We start from the raw sequence: 20,070 nt of genomic DNA on the forward strand, positions 1-20,070 counted from the left end.
AGGGGAAACTGCACTGTGTTCCAATGGATTAATATGAAAGCCAACAAACAAATAAAGCCATGCATCCCTCCCTCACCCCCCCCAGAGTACTGGTCCCTTTCCTGTCGTCTCATGCTCCTGCACATTTTGGATTAACAGATAATCTTTGAACATGAAGGAAGGTCTGCTAACCCCGAGGGGGTGAGATGTAGTGAGTGAAAGAGAGCACAGGATTGGAGGCAGCGCCGCATTGTTTGAATGTAATGTGCTTGTCTTGTTCTTGTAAACATGAGGCTGTTTTTGTAGTGGTGATAGAGCTTTAAATGCTCCTCCTTTCACTCTTGCAGGTTGTGTCACATTGAGACCCACAGGTCTACATAGATAAAGGGTGCTACACGGCACAGGAGGTAGACCACCATTCAGAAGGTTGGGGGTTTGATCCCTGGCTCCTGCAGTCTTCATATTGAAGCGTCCGTTATTCCTGTATCATTTATTATGGAAAATTTGTAATATTTTGGCTCCTCCCGGTTCTAGCCTTTGTCCTGGTCAGTGTTGTTTAACTTGTAAGCCAGAGTCTAAAATTGCCAAAATATTCCGACTGCTCCCCTTTTCTCAAGTGGTCGCCACAGCAGATGGATCCACATATTTGATATGGCAGATTTGTACACTGTTTGCCTTCTCCTTATGGTCTCTAACTAGGGATCTTTTGTGTTTTTGGTGAATGTGTCAACCATTTTGATGTGTTCATCTATAGAAGTAATTTTACGTATAGACCGAGTGCCACATGTTAAATTCTGGAAAACAGTGCCCACTGGAAGGAATAGCAGTCCCACATTATGCAGCTGATTACCTTTAGCTGACTTAAATTATTAGATTTCACAAGGTCAGAGAATCATTTAAGGACCCTTTGTTAGCGCTGTCAGAAAATTAATGGTAGCTATGTGTTAGCAAGGCTATGTAGTTAGCATTAGCATTATTTGAACATTTAACAAGCATTCTTCAGAGATTTTGGTCCATATATGATGATAGTATCACACAGTCACTGCACATCCATTATATTAATATCCTATTCCACTACATCCCAAAGAATATGTTCAATCTATTGGATTACAGAGCATTATCATTCCCAACGCGTAACATACCAACGATTTGCCACGCCCCTAGGCATCTCATAGTAACGCGAAAGGTACCCTTCCCCATGGATTCTCAATTGAATCCAATAGAATGCCATTCGTGGCGGTAAGACACGCTTCAACCGCAGGCTTCAGCCGTCCATGCCAGCCCTAACCCTAACCTTAACCCTGTCTTTCGTCAGTATATTACGCGTTGGGATGAGAACATGTTGTGGATTAAGACCTGGTGACTGTGGAGCTCATCTGAGTTGAGATGGAAGCAGCCATCGGAAGATAGGTATACTGTGGTTATAAAGGGATGACATGGTCAGCAACAATACAGTACTGTGGAGTTTAAACAATACTCAGTTGGTAGTAAGGAGGCCAAACTGTACCAAAACATATCCCCCAGACCATTACACCACCATCAGCCTGAATCATTGATTAAAGACAGGTTAGATCCATGCTTCCATGCTTCCACTTCTAACCCTACCATCCAAATGTTGCAGCAGAAATCAGATCAGCCAATATTTTGCCAACCTTCTGTTGTCCGATATTTGTGGGTCCATGCAAATTGAAGCCCCAGTTTCCTGTTCTTAGCAAACAGGAGTGGTCTTCTGCTGCCTTAGCTAATCTGATCGATGTGTTGTGGATTCAGAGATGCTCTTCTGCATTGCATGGTTGTAAAGAGTGGCTTATTTGAATCACTGCTGTCTTCCTGTCTGCTCAAAGCAGTGTGGCCATTCTCCATCCACAATGTTTCTCTACATGCCTAATGCATTGAGCTGCTACCAGTTGATTGGCTGATTAGATATTTAACTCAGTGCCAGGTTTCTTGAAATATTCAATTTAGATTGTTTTTTAGATCTTTGTGAATAATTTTACCCTTTGTATAAATCTTGTAAATTATTGTAGCCTTTATTTATGGTTTAGTGTTGTCTGTCAAAATATATTCAATATTCAACTGTAAGACCTCATCTGCTGTCCCTCTTTATTCCCCCTTTTGCTCCCAAAGTGTGCCATTCTCAAAATATGAACCCGGTGTGGTTTTAGAGCCAAGGACAGCAGCAAAAACTGTTGACAGCAGTGTTTGAAGTAAATGAGAAAGCTGAGCCCTTCAAGAGTTACTGAAAGGCGACGAGAGTGCAAGATGGGCAAGAAGGACGATGATGATGGGGCTGACCTTCTGATCAGGTAAGTGTGAGGAGGCCTGCGGACAGAATCCCCTCTCTGCTGCCCAGGCTGGAATTTTGTGCTTGAGAAGTGTTTAACTTTCTCAAATCCCAATTGCACTCAGTGGGGAGTGTTCTCTTTCCCTTTGCCCACAGGTTTAGTGACTGCCCTCATGTGTGGGCCTGAGTAGGAGGGGGTGTGCATTTGGAGGCTGGGGATCAATAGCATGGCAGCTTGTCTGTTTAACAGAAGTAAAGTAAAGCTAGAAGAGAGGGAGTGGGGGTGAGATAGTGAAGGCTATAGATATCTGAGTGGGAATTATCCATGACACCTTGGCTCTCAAGCTGCAACCTTTAAGCACATGATTTAGGATCACCTCCATTTGTGGGATAGCCCTCGCACACTCAGCACATTCAGTCCGAGCCATTGTGCTCTGTTAGCTCTCACAGCTGAAAGCCATTGTCAGTTATTTGTTTAGAAATGCTTTTACTGTGAAACCCTGCTACCTCCATTGTTTTTGTCAGGGAAATTTAATATTATTGCTGCCTTCTTTGGTTTCACTTAGTTGTCAAAAAGATGTGAAAAATCTCTTTAAAGCCAAACCAGTCCATCCCAGCCTCACTTTTCAGCACCACTGAACTGAAGTTGTTCAAGCAATATATATCCTTTCTAATAACCTCCATTCACTGTGAAAAAGGTGTCAATAAACTGACATGTTAAAAACAAATGCAATAGCCTTTATCTCTGTGAAATTTCACAACCTTTGCTTCAAACAGAGACAAAAACAAACACTCAGCTTTCATGTTTTGCCTTATTTTTTAAAAGGGGACAACCTTGGATGAGACTGAAAATGTTGGCTTTCAAAAGGTTGACATTCAACTACTGTAGATATTATGATGGATACATGAGATGGAGCACGTTAATGGAAAATGACGATGTCACGGTTCATCTTCCGAATTCAGGCACATTAATCCAGCAGTGTTATGGAAAACGCTGATAAAAAAAATAAATGCACTGAATCTTTGTAACAAGTTGCATCAATTTCCCTTTTGACTGTCAGTGAATGAAGATTTCTTAACAGATTGCATTATTTACTTTGCTCAGAAAATCACAGAGCTGTAAAATCCTTGCTAGCATATTTCTTGATTTCTGGAAGAGATCCCAACAAAGGCATTTTAAATGTCATTGGGCTGAAATGCCCTATAGTGACAACTTAGCTTTCATCATACCTACGTTAATTAAACTTGGCTTTAGCAAAGACTTTGACACAGTCATTTGTGTATGCATGAGTGGTTCTGTCTTCGCCTGCTTTTTGATGATAGGTTGATGCCGTATGTTGGTGAAAATAGCTTGAAGTAATCTGAATGTTTGAGAAACTAATATATATATATGTATATATATATATATATATATATATATATATATATATATATATATATATATATATATATATATATATATATATATATATATATATATATATATATATATATATATATATATATATATACATATTGCATAGAGAGAGAGAAAGAGAGCAGAGGCAGAGACATGGCAACTTTTTGATCAGCAGTATTAGATTGCCTGGCTTGATAAAATCAATCATAGAGGCTTTTAGAAAGCATGAAATGCTTTTATGTGTTTAAATTAAAACCCAGCTGATAGGACTTTTAAGATTTATACAGATATTTGGGTAATTAAATGTCCAATATATTGACCAATATTTTTTTTACTTAGGTACTCTAAAAAAGTAATACATTACACGTTACTCGTTAATTTTCTTACGTTACTTTTTGCTCACTGGAAAAAATAATTTGTTACACTGCTCTTACATTACTTTGGCGTTATTCCATAAATTATCCATAATTACCAGTTGACAATATAAACCTTAGACTAGGCTAACACAAATAACTGTCTTAATGAGAACACGCGCACTCTTTCTTTTATTGTTTAGTTGTGAACACAAAACAGAGTTGAAACACTAAGAGCCAGTGAAACATCTGCTACAATTCTGCAAACTATTTATGACTGCCTTTGTTACCTTTTGAAGATCAGGCTGTGGCTGCTCGGCTGGGCACGGCAGTTTTAACATTGCTCGTGGTTCTTGGCTAGCTTTGTGTTAGCATGCTTTGTTTTCTATAATTCAGTTGTTTCTATCCTGGAGGCAGTTTGCACGTTACCATTGCACTCTTGTCCTTTTGTGCAATAAAAATATATGTGTTACTGAACAATGTAATGTGATTGTAGTAACACGTTACTTTGGAATGCATCACACCCAAGCTAAGAATTGAGTTAATCACCAGCTACGTTTGACGACTTCCTGTGGAGTGAATCCAGATAACAGAAGGATATCCTGGATATGTTGAACTTGCTTTGTGGTACAGGGCCCAGCTAGTTGTTAGTAGCGTTCCAAACACATACACAGAGATGTTGCCCTCTGGTGGACAAACTATGCGATGAATACTCATAACATGGTCAAAGGGTGTTTCTCCCACATCTTTTTTACTTTTTAAATTTTGATTTATCATCAGTTATAAATGCCAAAACCGATATCTCAGCAAATAGCTAATATCGGCGCAGTATATGGTAACAAACAGTATAAATTAGTGGGATTCACACATGTATATTTAATCTGATAATAAGTACATGAATTTAAAACTGTAATTGTCACTAAAGCACCGATTGTTGTTGTTGACAGCAAAAAAGTATATAAGCTGACACTTAACTCTTTGTATATTTAGATATGGCAAAATTCCTTGAGATGGTTATTGAAACTGGAACCAAAATAATGAGCCGGCATTTTCCAATTGTAAGACAAAGCATATTTAGCGGTGCAGTAAATTACATTTCTTAATGTGTGCTAAACAGAAAAGCATTTGGACCGGGAGCCTCACAGAGCAGATGTACAAAAAGGCTTACTCGGACATCTCTCGATTCCATGTACTTGTTGAATAAAACATCTGTCTCATGCACAAGGTAACGACAGTGAGAGGGCTTGTGTTTGCAGAGATGAAACTCCCCATCCTCCTCTATGCCCACGAGAGTTTAGCCTTGATGCATTTTACACCAGCCTAAAAACCTGCGTTGACAAGTTATCTGTGACCTGTGGTGAGAGCGGGAGTGGCTGCGGTGAAAATCAATCTTCGCCTCTTCTCTCGCCTTGAATACCAGCAGAGCAAACAAACAGGCCTAAACAATACGATATATACCACATATCAATTACACTAAATGCCTCAGTATCTATACTTCACTGTCCCAGGCACACACCGGTTACAAGGCACACACGCTGCTGTAAGACGATAATGGTGTTGCATTGTTCCTCGCCATCTGGGGGACTGATAAGGCCTGCCTGTGCATAGTTGATAATGAGAGCAGGCAGAGGAAAAACTGAGTGTTAAACATTTCCTTGGCCCATGAAAAAGGTTCCATTAAGTCCACTGACCCCAATTGAATATTAATGAGCTAATTAACGGATTTATTGTTATGCGCAATTTCTGGAGGGGCGATTTTTTTCAAGTGCTATTATTTTTTCTAATTATTTTCTGTACTTTTTATAATTGAATCTTTGTAGCTGCCAGCATCCTGTTTGTGCCTTGGCAACAAGAAAAAAAAAAGCAGCTGGCATCTGTTTTTCCTTCTTTAAGCTCGCTGTAACCGCGACAAAAACAAAACAATGTCCGAATGTTTTGATACAAGCGTGCGTTCGTCATCACGGCTACTCCCTGAGCTTTCGTTAATGCAACGCGGTTCCCAAAATGTTGGTCTTTGAGAGCGGCTTTGCTTCTGTGTTTTAGAAATGCACAGGCGTAAGAGATGTTCAGGTGTTGGATTACATAAGTGCAATTACTTGGTTTGGTGCAGGCTGCACTGCATGCATGCACTTGACAAAGGTTTAAATGGGGCAGTGACAGCTGTGCTTGATAGATAGCATAATCAGCTGATGTAGAGGATGCACTGAAGCAGTCCTCTGTGGACAGCGAGAGACTATAGCCGGCTACTGAGAGAAATGGTAACCTTGGGAGGAATGAGTGCTTATAATTTATTTAATAGATACATGGACTGCAAAAGTAAATTGTTATCTTAATTGTGTGATTGTTATTACATTTATATACCCGCGCTGCATTATTTATCACGTTGTAATGATTCTAGCCAGCTTGTTTTGATTTTATTTTCTAAAGCTCAACCATTTCCACACAAATTCACCCCAAACTGTTCTGAATTAAAAATAAATCTTGGGGATGATGAATGCCTATAGGATCTCCCTTTGGAGACAGACCCGTGATGTACCACAGGGATTACATCTTTGAGTTCTTCTGGAATTGCCTGGGGGCGCAGGCAGCCTGATGTCACGAAGTAGCATACGAATAACACGCCAGTTTAGTTAAATTGCTTTGCCTGTTATCACGTGCCACGTGCATGCAAATGCATGTTCCATAGGTCCTGATGAAGCGCTGGGAAGCTGCGGGGAGAAGAAATTAGCGCTATCCCGCACTTAAAAACAGCACCTCAGTTTGAAAGCCGTGAATAAGAAACAGCCAGGGCCATTCTGATAACCTTTTTGGATAAGAGTAATATAATTATTATTATATTTTGCAGTCTGCATGTTTGCCTAATTCTGTTTATGGCTTAAACTCAATTCTAGCTTAATAAAACCATCAATTTCTTTTGGTTACTTCACCAATATAACTTAGAGTAATGAACTCATTTTGCTGTTGTATGGAAATTTTGTCTCATTACAATAATTTTGCCTGATCCACTCGGCGGCCGATATTAAGAGTAAGGCCCTACAGTCATAGACTGGGTTATTATGCTATACATCACAAAGTGCATTAGGCTCATAAAACCTGTCAACAATGAGGTTGGAAAGTTTGCATGCAGCCCAGCAGGTTAATATATTTCCTCCAAAGACTGACTAGAAGTGTCCAATCTATTGCCACTTTACTCCAGATTCATGACCCATCACCGCTTTTTCACTCAGTACTTACCCTTCATCGTTTCCCATCAAATCAGCTACTCAGACTGTTGTAATTCCTGTAATGAAGATTTGATATATATTTTTTTAAAGATTAGGGGAAATATATTTGGTTACTAGAGAATAAGTGAAGATTTTTTTTATTTTAAAAAAAGAGTGAAATGAAATCATGGTCCATCTTAAGCAATGTTTGGTTCATTCATCCTCTAAGAGTCCCTGAAAAAGCCTTGATATCCTGCATCTGGATGCTATACTGATGATTAAGCAGTTGTTTGTTTTTGTGAAAGCTTTTCTGCATCAAACCTAATGTATGTTTTGGAACACTTAATATATTTAAGATTTAATATTTAATGCTCCGAAGTGGCGGAGACGCATTGTGAGGTTTAAATGACTGTGGAAACACATGCATCCACAACTTTCAAACAGCAATTCATTATCATTTTAACTACATCATTTCAGCGGTGAAAGCAACTCCTTATTGCATATTTCGAAGTTGTGTAGGAAATATGCATTCCATTTTCCTATAACTGACATCGCTTGATGGAAGTCGTGATTGCCCGCATGGTTGGCAAGTGAGTTGTAGTCACACTTATAAAGAACCAAAGTGGGGACAAAGATCAAACAACAGCGCATGGTAATTGTTTTGCAAACTGCATGTCAGCATGAATGTGTTGCGCTGAAAGAGCCTTGTTTGCACAGCACTTTGAGGCATCAAATGCAGTTCTGAAAAGCTCGATGTTTTTCTTGAAGAGGGTAATCTTTTGTAACAATCAATTACGATACATTTCCCCCTTTGTCTAGGCACTAATAGCTCCTGTCTGAGCACATGGTGAGGCATGTCTAGTAAATATACACTGTTTTCCTTTTAAATGTCTTATAATATGCATGGGGAACACAGAAACACACTATGACAGAGGGATTGAGCATTAAAGCTGTAGAAGCAATTCAGCTGAGTTTCTCAGTCTAAGAAATGAGAATGGAGCAGTTTGTGGCTTTCCTCCCATTAGCCAGATTGAATTACTGTGTTTTACTTTTAAGGGCCATCTGTTCTGGTTTAATTCATATTTCTAAATCTGTCGTGTGTGTGTGTGTGTGTGTGTGTGTGTGTGTGTGTGTGTGTGTGTGTGTGTGTGTGTGTGTTTGTGTGTGTGACAGAGAGAGAGCGAGAGATGGGTGGTAACCAATTTTTCGCTGAAAATAAAATGAAGTCTTAAGACTATTGTGGAAATGTTGCAGTTTGCAAGCTTCTCAAGACATCTTTATTGGACAGTCTTTGCCATAAGCTGCTGCATGGTAATATGGCTGCATTGAAAACTACGATATCTGCAGTCAACAAATTACCCTTCTAAAAGATGTTAATTAAAAGACAGCCATCACATTTGCAATTCAGCACAGTGCACGGGAAGATTTGTCCCATTTTTCTCTCAGATACCAAAAGGATGCAGAGCTACATAGATACTCAAAGATAGATGGATGTGATGTTGCTGTATATTCAATTACTTACAACCCTTTATTCTGATTTTTTGGGAGCTTTTCACTCCAAACCTCCAAACCTCCTGATTTATTATGCATATTATTATACTAAAATACTTACAGTTGCACTAAAAAAAAAGTAAATCGCATGAAAATGGCCTTTTTCAATCTTTGAAGCCATGAGTTAAGAAAAAAAAGATGACATACTCAAACAAATTATACATAAAAGTGACTACTAAAGTGACATTTTCTAGTCAGTTTCACAATTTGAATAAATATAAACACAGAGAAAGTTAAACATTGGAATCGGGGGTTCTGAATGAAGTGCCAAAGACAGCCTTAAAGACTGAACTATATTTGAAAGTGAGGACTAGGGATTTGTCTTCTCTTTGTTGCTGAAGTGTGCGGCATCATCAGTATATAAAGATTTAATTTATTCAGAATAAATCCTAAATCCCCCCTCTCCCTGCATGAACTCGAGTGACAGTAAATAAATAAACAAAACAAATAAGCCAATGAATGCCATTAACTGAAGCCTTAACATAATGCTCTTGTCATGCATTTATATTGAATTTCAATATTTTACAATGGATTTTGTAATCCATTATTGAACAAATTGATAAAAATTAATGTATATGTTTTTCACACCAGCTTTGCCTGTTGTACAACATCTGTTATCTGCATGATAACAGATGTTGCACATGTGCATGTGCACTCCTGTGTACAAATCAGCATCATCTTCTGTCTCATTCTCGCTGGCAGGTTTGAGTATGATGTTTTGTGCCCTTCTTCTTTGTTGACAATCCATAACCACAAACCTAAACCAGAATCCCAAATTCTCAATGTCTGTTTTGGACTCTAGACTGTAGATAAATTAGCAGACCATATCCACATATTGTGGGTCTAACTGGCTGCTTCTTAAAGCGTTGACTGACAAGGAAGCAGACACCTGGGTAGTTGAGCTTTGCTGATAGATTTTGTTTCACAACAATCATTAAGAATTTGCTGTGATAAATCATTACTACTGTATGCCTTCGTACTATATAGGAGTTAAAAGTTTGATCAATAGAAACGGTTTATCATGAAGACTTATGCCATTAGCCATCAGCACACATAACAACTGAACGGAGCCCTGGTTGAAATCATTTTCATATTGTTACCTTCAATTCTTACAGAGACAAACATGTTCAGATGTTGGAGTTTGTGCTTCACTTTGTAAAATGTATTTACTTTTTACTGAAAAATAAAGTCAACATTAAGCACGTATAACTGCATCATGTCAAAAGGCCACAAAAGTTAGTAAATCCCCACAATGCAGCAAAAATAATAAAGTGTCTGGTTTCTGTAGCCAACTGCGTCATAAGAGGCACGCTTTAGTGACAAGTGGGTGCTAACTAGGTTGCTAGCTGTTGGTTGGATCAGCAAAGTGAAGTCACTGAACTGGACCTTTGTGTGGTGTTTATGTATATGTTTATAATGCAGTTATCTTACAAATAATCTGATTTGCAGTGTGGTTAGTTAGACCGAGAGACAGTCCAAGAAGTCCACTATTGCATGGTTCATGTTACTTTGCAGTGACTCGGAGGAATCTGTGTCTGTGCTATGCACCCATACAGTGTAAGCATATAGCGTTCTGACCAAGCTTCCTAGCATTAGCAGATTTTCATACCCTCTTGTTCAAATAGGGTTACTTCTGGCTCCAAAAGCAAGGTAGCAATGACAATAATGCTAAAATTGATGCTTCAAACTTGTGGTTGATGTTCTCTTTTTACTTATGTATAGCATGCAAGCAAGACTGCATTAGCTAGCACTCGGGATGTATAGAATATCACTGCTGCACAAGAGAAATTTCCACTCTCCTATGTGCACTTTGCTGCTACTGTATGCAGGGGGTGCATGTTAATTTAGATTAACACTTAGAGATCTCTTTTAATTTAATTATTGCTCTCAGGCATTATCTGCCATGTCACATTCTTCCCTCTTTCTCTTTGAAATGCTGACATGAATCTGGGCCTGGAAGAGCCTCTAAAATGTTAGTGATCCACTGTTCTGTTGCAAAGATGGAGGTGCATGGCTTGAGGGGACAAACCATTTCCCTGCCAGCAGAAAGACTCTCCAGAACAACCTCTTCACAGACCAGCAGGCCTTGCACTGTCACTGAGTCCTACGATTGAATTGAATGGTCCACAGATTACTCAATTATTTCTATATACCAGCCTTCCATGGCAGACTAAAGGCCTATTATTGGAGGGACTGAGACCATAGGAACTTATTACATGTGTGACCTTTTAAAGCCTTTCACCATGATGGATCTCAGGTGAGAATTTACTGGAATCAATTTTTATCTGAAAGCTCGATGCTTGCTCACCAGCCCAGCCCTGTGTGAAACATTCACTTTATAAAAAAACAAAAAGCGGCAAAGGGAGAGACGGCCGCTCGACTGCTGGAAATGGGCAACATTTTAAAGCATCCCAAATGCTTGTGTGTCCTTTCCTCCCAAATTAAAGAGACTTTGAAATAGGGGGCTGGAGGAAGTGCTGGAGTATTGTGCTTAATCAAGGTAGAAATACAAAGACAGAGCCAGTTCCCCAAAGGTTCACATCAAAAGGTGCATCCCACTTTGTGAGCTATTTAATCAGTTAAAACACAGATGGCAGGCTGCCGCAATTAATTAATCATATATGAGGCATCCTGTACCTGCTAGCAGAAAGTATGTCAGTGCTACAGAGATCTCATTTGGATTTCATTGTAACTATGTGCCACCAGAATAATTGCTCTTTATGAGCAGGGCTAGCTTTGGAATTTGTTCTGGATATAATGTAAAAAATGTGAACTTTTGCTACTGTCACTGAGGCAGAGTAAAGGGCCGCTGTTATTACTGACAGAATTCTTAGGAAGCTGAGTCTTTGCTTGTGAAGCCTCTTTTATGTTTCAGAAAGAAACATAAAAGGGTAAATAGCTATTTATTCTGGCTAAATTTATGAAAATGGCAACAAGCGTGGGTGAGACTGATGCAAATTTGCTGCAGGTGTGAACTTGATCTTTCTTGTTTCTCTTACTTTCCCAAAAAACTGAGGAAAAAAAGCAAGAAGGGATAGAAACCTAGACACACACACACACACGCTCGCGCATGCACTGCTACTAGGATACATACGGAGATGCAAGAGATGTGTATGTATGTAGAGTTAGAAAATCCTTATAGTTTATTATACTTCTTCAATGTGTTGTATATTTTAACTGCACCGTGTACAGTGCGTAACAACGCCAGAGCAGTATTGGTAATTACCAAAATAATTTTCATCATTATGGTTCTATAATGGTTAACCCACCAGTATGCACAAGCTCTTTAATCAAAAAGGTATTTTTAATGTTAAAATGTAGATAACAATATCGTTATTATGAGTTTTCGATTTTACTCGTCTGCAAGAAAGCCAGAAAAATAGTAAAGTACATTCTTATTTTTTGATTAATGTGCCAAATTACAGTTATTTACTTGCATTCCTTTGCTTTATTGGTAGAATGTTATGCTTTATTAATTTTCTGACTTCTCAGAGAAGTCCAGTGTGCCCGCTTAAAAATGTGAATATAGTTTATTTGCCTTATAAATATAATTTAAGAAAAAAGTTTGACAGATTTCTAAAATGTGTGTGTGTTTTTTTAATGACAGGTGGTCTAATAAACATTTTAAGCACTGTAACCAACAACAACAAGAAATGATCATTCTTCTAAAGAATGTCTCAGCAAATTGACCTCAATAATAACAAAAGAACAGTCTCAACCTCCTGTGAAGACCACCGGGTTTAGCTGCTTAACAAGCAGATATATCCTGATATATTTACTTTGAGGCAATATACTGTATATCTCAGATGACTGGGAATTCTACTTTGCTATCACTCATTTATGTTGTAGCCTGTCCAGAGTTTCATTAAATACTACAAATCTGTGTTTGCTGATGGGTTAAACAGTAACAGAACTACAACAGATAATAGTTATTAAAACAACCATGTATGATGGACTAAAAATGTAGCATTGAGGCAGACAGCCTGTAGAGCAGGATATTATACTTAGTTGTGCTAAATATAAGATCCAAACCAATAAAATCTCTCCAATAAAAGCCTTAATTTGACTGAAAAGTTCAAGGCCTGGTATGTATCCCTATAAAGTTTTTGATTATAATGCAATCTATTCAATTGTAAAGTTACCTAACGTCACTACTCATTTAATTCAACATTTGTTTAATATGCGAAGTTTTGGAAAGAGAAATACATTTAATGCTACAAGGTCACGGTTTAGCTGCCTGGTATGTTATAGAGGATGTCATACATGACTTGATACTGTGGACTGATTTGTAGGATTAAAATAGCAAGTTCAGACTGTGACACACAGGAACTCGTCATCTGTGCCTACATAGGTTCTATCTACATGTCTGCATGGGATCTGGGGCACAGTATTGATTGCAAGCAGGGGTTAAAGTGGGATTTGGTGGGTGGGGGAACCTGGAGATCAGATGCACTATTGCAGTTTGGGGAAAAGAATTACTTAGAAAGAAGTGACACAATAATTTGTTTTGAGGGGTCCAGTAGATTTTTCTTTGTGTACAGACTGGGATCAGCTGATCTGTGGCACTGCTACTCTGATATCCACTGCTCTTTGTGGATGTAGCCAACTGAATTCAACAAAATATAAGCAGCGAACTATATGGTTCCGTAGACACTATAAAGCTAGCATATTTAATTAAATATTAATTGAATATAAGTAAATATAATCAGCAATGAATCAAGCAATCAATCTAATCACCCAAAATATGAATTGAAATATAAATTGTAGCCCAGTAACAGTAACCCAAATGCAAATAGTCCAACATAGTGCATCAATGTAAACTTCATCACAACACTGCATACTAACCAGTATAGTCTGCACTAAACTGGTATTTTCATGCAACATTTGAATAACTATACTTGAATTACTATACTTCAATTTGTTTTGCAAGATATCTCACAAAAACATAATAAATCAAAACATCAGGTACAGAGGGGGAAATAATTATTTGATCCCCTGCTAAATTTATATGTTTGCTCACTTACAAAGAAATGGGCATGCTCAGATTTTATGATAGTTTCATTTTAATTCAGAGAGACAGAATATTACCCAATCCAGAACAAACACTTTGCATAAAAGTAATAAACTGATTTGCATGTCACTGAGTGAAAGAAGTATGTGATCCCCTACAACCTAGCCAGAAATTTGGCCCCCACAGTTTGGCTGTGTGCCTCGAGGAAAATACTGCCTTGGTCTAGAGTGTGGATATGGGCATTACTTTTATTTTTATTGCACTAAAGGACAAGAGTGCGATGTTAAAGTCTATGTTTCGCTGCTAACAGAACTTCAGCTCTTTGCAAGCATCTGCACAGACAGCATGCTAACGCTAAGCTAGCAAAGAGCCCAGAGTTATTTAAAAGTTTAGTAAATTATGACCCGGGCCCAGCAGCCTGAACTTCAACATTCACAGGTAACAAAAGCAGTGATGAGCAGTCAGGCTGCAGCCTCCGTTTCTAGCTGTTAATGTTTCTAAAGTAAAATCACCGTGGCGATCGCTTTAAAATCTCTTTGTGCTGGTTTTCATCGTTGCTTTTGTGCTGCCGGCTTTGTGTTCATAGCTAAGTACTAAGAGAAAGATCATATGTGTGTTCTCATTAGGACAGGGATTGTGTTGGTGTGTGTGTCTGTCTATATAGTTAAATGGTAATTATGAGACAATAAGGTCATTTTACAGAGAAAGGCAAAAGTGATGTAACAGGTAGTGTAACAAATTACTTCCTCTTGAGAGTAATTAACGTACTGCATTACCTTTAAGTGTTCTGTGTAATATGCGTAATACAATACTTTTTTCAAGTAATGACCACTGATCACAATATATGCACAAACATTTGACCACACAGCATGCAGTTCATTTGCATGAATGTAACGTCTTTGACAAACATGCTTAGAGATGGTGGTGACTCTCAAACTCGAGTCAATAAGGAATCAAAGCAATAAGTGAAATCGATGGTGGAATAGGAATCGCTAAATTCTGATCAGTCCTTACTTACATGTATGATTAAAATGTGCAATATATAAAATGTAACTTTCCTCCTTTGTTGCATCTATCAGTGTCACATAAATGTTTTTTTCTCATCCTGAGAAATACAGCAGATGTACCTTTAGCCAAGAGACACATTTTGTGAAAAAATGTGAAGAAACAGTTCAGGTGTTTGCACTTGAAACCACCTGATACTTAAAGTAATGTTACTGACCTTATGCTCACTCCACAGCTAGCTACATGTAAAATACTGCAACTGCAAATTTACGTCTGCACCATGAACGCATCGCAGGGATGAGAAGAAAAAAGATGTATTGAGGGTGTAAGCGGGCCTTGGGATGTCATTATTTTCTTATTACTGAGCAAGTATCTCCACGCTGTCACTGGATGTAGCGCCAGGCTGCAGCACACGAAAAATTAGCTCATTTAATAGTAACCTGCCTATCAGATTTAATTACTCATCACCTGAAGGTGCTGGAATGCTGTTCTGGATCACTCAGGCTCACTTTAACCCCTGATTGTAGGATTGCTCACATTTTGGATGTCCAGGAGGCGTGTTGTGTTTAAAACTGGAGAAAATAGAGGAAAGCAGATGACTGAAAAATGCTTCTGAAATGCTTTCTGCTTAGAGACACTGTAAGAGATTCTGAAAGAGCTGGTAAGAAGTCACTTTGTTGCACTTGTTCTGATTTAGCATTTTATGATTAAAATGTGCTGTTGGGGAAACGTGCAGTAATCCAATGAAATTGAACATTATTTTGTACCATTACAGTGAGGACTGAAAAATATTGGAAGTATTACAGATCTGTGTTAGGACTTGGTTGAATTTTAGAGTGTTTTCTGTCGTGGCATGGAGTTATATAAATTCAAAAAGCCAAATATGATGAAGTGAAAACTGAAAGGACTCTGAGGGCTGACAGCAAAGATTGAAAAAACCACTGGGGTGAGGGCAGCCTTATACGAGCCTGTGCTAGTATTAAGTTAACTCTGGATGTGTCAGTATTGAACTGCATTGTACATAATAATGAAACCATGAAAAGGACCACCGAGCATATGGTTTGTGCATTTGTGAAGTAGCGTTACACCATCGAACTGATGCATTCGGAGCTTAAACACAGTACAAACTACTCCCCGTGATTTTATTTGCTCACTCACTATGTAAATACACACAGCAATGCAGTGATCTCTCAGCTTTTTTTTGGACGTTTTATACATGAAGTGTTTCCATCCAATCCCAAGTGCCTATCCTTGGGGGTGTAAAGAGACAGCATCACATCAGAGATAATAAAAATAATATACTGTATATGTCTTCTCTGGATCATCCATACTCAACAAGGTGATGCGCACGCTCGCTATTCTTTATGAGAGAAGAAAATTGCACATGTAATAAAATCCAATTTTATATTTTATTCTGAGAACTACAATAAACACAAAACAAGCAGTAAATAAGCTTTTCAAAAAGCTGATTACCAAAGCAATTTATTGCCAAGTCCAGGACTGTGTTAAAGCAAAGCAGCGCTGGAAAGTGGAGGGACCCACATTCCAAATCTTCTCTCCCTCAAGCTCTTTGCTTGCCACGTTATTAGCTGGGCTGCTTGCTGAGGAGCCAATCTGATCAACTTATTTTACTATACAATGTCCCAGCTCCCGCTGAAAGCAGTTAAAAATTGCTTGTGATTGAGGTCATCTTTGCATCCATTACAGTGGTAAACACTATGTCTTTGACTGAGGACATTTCCAGTCTAAGAGTTAGCTTTTCTACAACAAAGAGACGGAGCTTAGTGGCAAGAAGTGTAACAACATTTTAATGTTTTCGAAGAGCAGATCAATCTATAAAGTGTTTATTTGTGGACTACATGTTCCTGAGCTGCATTTTGGTTTTTTTGTCACGTAATAGATTTTACTACAGTGTACAATATAAGGTGTCATGTTATGAAACTGTCTACTCAAATCACCATTTTGCCCTTCTCATGTTAGTTACACTTTTTTGTTCTGAATCACTGATAAAACAGTGTTAATGTGAAAAATGCTTCAGGGATTTCGTCGGCTGTATTGTATTGCAGATATCTGAAATTAGCTCTAACTTTAGGTGAGGATGATTGAGGAATGAGCAAAAAGTAAAAAGTCTGCATAATATTTTTGAATATAAATTGAGGCTGTGATGGCAGGAGAAAATGCTATGTGGGGATTATTCACAGTTATATAATGTTAGGAAGAAAACCAGGCGCTTCTCATTTTGGTCACTTATCCCTCATTGTAAAGGTCTGTATATTTCATTGCTGGTGCAGCAGCTTAGGGGATACATTTCAAAGCAGCAAATAAAAATTGGCTAAACTTCCAAAATTAGCACTTCAAAGTCAAACATGATTTGCAGCGAGGGAAGGGGTGGAAGCAGTGTGACTGTGAAAGTGTGTTTGTAAAAAGCTAACTCAGTGTGTGTGCGTTTGAGTGTGTGTGTGTGGCAGAGCTGATGTGCAGAGTTCAACATTAGGCCTTAGAACCAATTTCTAGGCAAATTGGTTTCATTTAAGAATGAGATCAGAGTAAGCAAACCTCTTTCAGGGCAAGTTCATGCATCTGTAGCCATTTATTTCAGTTTTATATGCATTGCTTGGCACAGGCTGTTTGTAGGTAGAATATGCATAATCTTAGCCATGGGCACCATGCTATAGTTAACATGTTCACATTTACCTGTTATTACCATGAATTTAAATAGTTTCTTCCATTTTTATTGCATTCTGTCACAAAGAGCTTCAGCAGTAATTTAGCATTTTGTTTTCTATATTCCTTCCAGCACTGCTGTGGAATCAGTGCTAATCAAAGCCACTTGTAACTAATTGCCCTCTCCAGTCTCTTGCATATAGCAAAAAGCAGGCCTATTAGGCAGCAATGGAACATATGCTGAAATTTTAGAGTAGCTTTGAAAATCTGTTTATTTGCAAGGGGGAATAACAGTCACTTGACCACAATTAGCATCTCTGTACATATCCTTTCATGTAAAAGATTAAGTGTACCCTGTAGAAATTATACACAAATACACACACAGACCTATAAATTTGGACAAGGACAGATTTAATCCATTTAAAAGTGCATACACATAAAGGTGAGCTTCAGAAACATAAAAATTTACATTTTTCTGTCATCTCCATAATTCGAGTTAATAAAAGACATCAGTCACAGGGAAAACTATGTACACTTCTACATTTATCACATCTTCACATCAATACAATTAGATCACGGAGTTCCAAATGAGATGCTGATAACTAGAACATGCCCCAGTCACACAAGCCGCACAAGACAGCCGCCATAGAAAAATGTGGATTCTTCTTTTAACCGGTTGGCTATCGACTACAGTCGGTCGCTAGGTACAATTGGTTTCGAAAACCTCCCTGTGATTAGTTTGGTTGCTGTCAGATTCACTGCAGTTCCCCATAGTTTGCATGAAAGACGTTGACTTCTCTGCAGACACCTGCAGCTTCTCACCTCGCGGTGGTGAATCTGTAAAAAGTGCAATGCAAAATGGAAATGCTGCACCTTTTGAAATTAAAGGCATCCACTGTCACCAAAGCAATAACACTTTAAGGTTTTTACTGCAGCACCGCCAACCTCCAGCAACCTCAACCTCCACTTTCTAACCAGTTGGGAAATCTACCTTTTTCTCCCAGTGGCTGGAGGATGCCAGGGAGTGGCTGAACAGTCTCAAGGCCTGTGCAGCTGAGGTCTAAATAAGTGACAGGTGTAACCCATATCATTTGAAAATTCTCATATCTAGGATATTGTGTTCTCTGTAATATTGAAGTATGCAGTGTCATCAAGCCAAGCCAGTCTTTGAGGCCTTCAGAAAAAAAAAAAAAGGCTGTGGATGCCCACAAATCTGGCAGGGGATTTAAAAAGATCTGCAACTTATTGAAATAAGTCCCACCTGCCCCCACGTTGTCCAGAATAATTAAAAATGATGGCATTGCCGTGCATGTTTATTAAATATTTTGGGAGATAAATGTGAACACATGGGATGGATTTTTTTTTATTTTGGTAAAAGAAAGAATGAAAAAGAAAGAAAGGAAACAGGTCTGTTAGTGCATAGATGCTAAGGTTGTGATTCATGTCCAGTGCATCCTGTAATTTCACTGCTTTATAACACTGATCCTTCTCTAAGCCTGAACACTGTGCTAAGATAGAAAGGTTTGGTCCTGGATGTTACAAAACTTGTAACATTGTATAGCTGTATAGTTGAGTCATAACAATAAAAATACCCTCCTCTAATTAGCTGTCCTGTTGGGGTCACTACATACAATGCCTTTTGTGTTATGAGCATGTTCCCTTGACCTGTAAAGAAGCCCCGTTTAAGATCCACAAACTTGCTCTTCCACTGAGAAAGGAGTATTTTGTTAGATGGAAATGAACAGAACTGTTCAGATAATGATTATAATTCCCCATATGGCCGTAATGAGGTTGATTCCTCGCCAAGAGTTGGGCAACACACTAATTTATATAATACACTGGCAAGAGGTTACTTTTAATATACCTGAAATAATCAAAATGCATAGCCTATTATCACTTCCTTCTAGAAAACTCTCAACCATAAAATTAAATTCAGTGTAATTAGAATTGTTGCTGATGGATCCAAAATAAAACACAGAGTTACTAGTTTCACTTAGATTTTTTTGGCAGCCTTTCCACTTATCTGCTCTCCGTGTGGTTTTTCTATTCTACGTGCACCCTTTATGACCACGCTCTGCTGACAGCTGTCCCTATGTCAATATGAATGCCTGTCAAGAGAGATTATACATCACATGAGTCGAGGCAGATAATGAGCAAGAGGGAAGGGCACTTTTTAACACCCCCTCGTGTGCAACATATGACACCAGCCAAGCTAATTAAGCAGATGCCATAATGCAGTAATCAGGAACACAGAGGAGGTTGGAGAATTCACAAAGTTGAGTCATAACAGAGCAACATTTGGTGCTTAAGAACTTCTCCACCAACACAAGCAGATGGGAATGCCAAGCTGCAGTGCGTGTGTATTTATGTGTGTGAGTATGCCTGTTTGTGCATCGTGTTTTGCAATTATTGATGTGTATGTTTCTTAATAATATCTGTGTGCATGTGTTTTTATTACATAGATAGACTGCGTACGTGCATGCATGCCAGTGCAGACATAGCTGAATCGGCACGTTCCTATTAACTTTCAGTCGGGGACAGTGTTACTTGGTGAGGTTTTTTTTTTCCTCATTATTTTTCAGCAAAATGAGCAATCAGCCACATTGCAAAGAGCCTGATTG

Source organism: Oreochromis aureus, linkage group 1, assembly GCF_013358895.1.
Source record: "Oreochromis aureus strain Israel breed Guangdong linkage group 1, ZZ_aureus, whole genome shotgun sequence".
In the NCBI taxonomy this organism is placed as follows: domain Eukaryota; kingdom Metazoa; phylum Chordata; class Actinopteri; order Cichliformes; family Cichlidae; genus Oreochromis; species Oreochromis aureus.